We start from the raw sequence: 2617 nt of genomic DNA on the forward strand, positions 1-2617 counted from the left end.
AAGTGATTCCCACCCTAACCCTTATGACCCTCCCATATGTGTGCATCTACACTTGCAAACCATAACAAATCACCACTTGCAAAGCAATCTTTGCCCTAGATTGGGTTTGTTTTTTAGACTACAAAACAAGTCTCAAGATGGAAGGTGACACAAATTGCTTGTTATTCACTCACATTTGCACATGAATAGTATGTTGCTATTAAAGCTGCAACACCAACTTCACACATGACTAGCTTTTTTTTAAAAACTTGCAACTTTATATGATCCCATGACAAATATGCCATTGTTCATCTAGCATGACAACAATCACCTTACTAAAACAAGGGAAAAAAATGTAGCCATTGAGATGTTGCACCTTAGGAATAGATCGATTGAAGTATCTTTCTATCTTCTTCAAATTTTCTTCGTCTCTTTTGTTTGCGAAGAGATTGAAAGCAACACATGCAAGAAATTTTCACTCAATATAGTCCTCCCCATATAATCTAAATCAGCTTGATTGAAGAAAATTACTACATACCTTTTCTGCCAAATTGACCACTCCTTCCAATTTTGTGCATGTACAATTCATACTCTGGCTCATGGGAATATTCATTTTTTTATTGGTAGATCATAGTTGACCACGAGAATGACCTAAGATCCCACCACAAAAAGGACCCACAATTAAAAAACCAAACAATACTAATAAAGCCAAATAAAGTTACACAAAAAAAAACATGTTGGTCCATTTTCAGGAATCTTGTACCTAATGGTTTATACACAACAAACAAATATGTACAACTAAAAGGAACCTACAGTTACTTGTGCTTGATCAAAACCTCAAGTGAGAAAATTTGTTATTATCAAAATAAATGTCACTCCAGACCTAAATTCATTTATGGACGAGGTCACGATCCTCAAAAGACATGCCACCATGAATGGATGTGCATGTTGTCTCACTGTTGCTAGTCTATCATTGCCTTGTGCTACTTCGAGTTTTGACAAAAATAATTGCATGTCCAAACTTTTCAACATCAGCAGGAAATATTTGATCAATAAGTGCAGAAAAGAAGGAATCATATATAGAATAAAGTAGACCTGTGCAAGCATATGACCAGCTTCATCAAAAACCAACACTATTATGTGGTTGGTGCTCATGATTTTTATAGTCGTCCCTTTTTTAATGGCTCCTAGTGTACCAATCACAACTCAATCCACAATCTACTCATTCTTTGCTCTTGAAGAAGAGTTGTTGTTGGCAGAATATGAGGAGACGGCATGAACAAAAGTGCCCAAAAATTTGGCCATCTTTTGAAGCACCTCATCATTCTACCAATAAATCACACCAATCAGACAATATGGTCAGATTCTTTGGTTGGACAAAAATAGATTACCTGAGGTGCTTTCAAAGAAAGATTGACCCTTTTTAGCATTCTGAGGATGAAACATGTAGTCTTGCCAGACCCATTGTGAGCCTATGCAATAAGGTGGTGATATGGTGGAGTTAGGATCATAGGCAGAGTAATTGATTGGATTTTACTAGGTCTCACAAAGTTCATCTCAGAGTAGAGCACCTGCAGGAACTTGCGTGATAGGTTTAGATCCTTGAATGTATTTGCAAAAGCATAAATTGTATTTTTGTCTCGCAGGACCTAACACGTATCAATAACCAGTGAAAAACCTAACTTAGTAGAGATACGACAACACATTTTGTCCTTAAAGTCCAGGTCAATCCATCGTTTGGCATTGAATCCGAGATCGTTGTCTTGAGTCAATGATTCTCTATTGTGAGATAAACATATTCCTAAAAAGCCTAATTTTAACACAACTACAGCAAGAAAATGAGGATGGCTTATAGCTTTAATGAAAGCTTCTGACGGTTCCAAGAATTCATTGAGCTTGCCTAACTTCAAGTTGACCTCGGGAGTGTCAACATCATCACATGTGAAGGTTTGGTCTTTAGAGGCCTCTTCATCTTTGGAGGCCTCTTTAAAGAGGGACAAGGATCTCAGCTTGGATGTGGACTCCTCATCTTCCGACCCCTTTTTGCAGCTATCTTCAAGTGGCATGGACTCCGAAGGCTTGTCTTTTTCTGTATCTCCCTCTCTATCTATTGCGCTGGAAGTCTTTTGTGTTTCTATTTTATACTACTACTATTGCTAGTGGACACCATAGCCGGTGGACTGCGAGAAGAGGAAAATGCGTACTTGGCTTTTCTTTTTTCACCCATCCCCAATTTGAAGTAAGTAGGATAAATTCACTACAAGGATACGGAGACATAGCGACGGCGCTTTCTGATGCAAAATAGCGGCGTCGCTATTTGCGTCGCTATTAGCATCGCAAATAGTGACGGTGCTCAGACGAAAAAAATGCGGGCCAAAACTCGAGCACGTTATTTTACACGAGTACATGAAAGAGAGAGTGAAAGGGAGAGCGAACTCCATCTTGCATTTGAGAGGGAGAGGGAGAGAAAGAGAGAAAGAGGGAGAAGGAAAGCTTCTCGCCACCGTTGCCGCCATTCACGAAGAAGAGGAGGAAGTGTACGGAGGGCAAAGAGAAGCCACCGAATCCATCCTGGGGCCTTTACAGTGAGTGCGTTGTTCCTTCTTGCTTTGTTTTTGTGCTTTCTCTTTTTCTTTTA

At 39.3% G+C, this 2617-nt stretch overlaps 1 pseudogene; it reads right to left on the reverse strand.

The window, feature by feature from the left end:
• Window positions 1–727: 727 nt before the first annotated feature.
• On the reverse strand, window positions 728–2045 carry LOC148042012 (DEAD-box ATP-dependent RNA helicase 38-like; annotated as a pseudogene).
• Window positions 2046–2617: the final 572 nt, after the last annotated feature.

This window comes from Lygodium microphyllum, chromosome 1 (genome assembly GCF_053477565.2).
Source record: "Lygodium microphyllum isolate KBCC chromosome 1, Lygodium_microphyllum_v1.1.10, whole genome shotgun sequence".
In the NCBI taxonomy this organism is placed as follows: domain Eukaryota; kingdom Viridiplantae; phylum Streptophyta; class Polypodiopsida; order Schizaeales; family Lygodiaceae; genus Lygodium; species Lygodium microphyllum.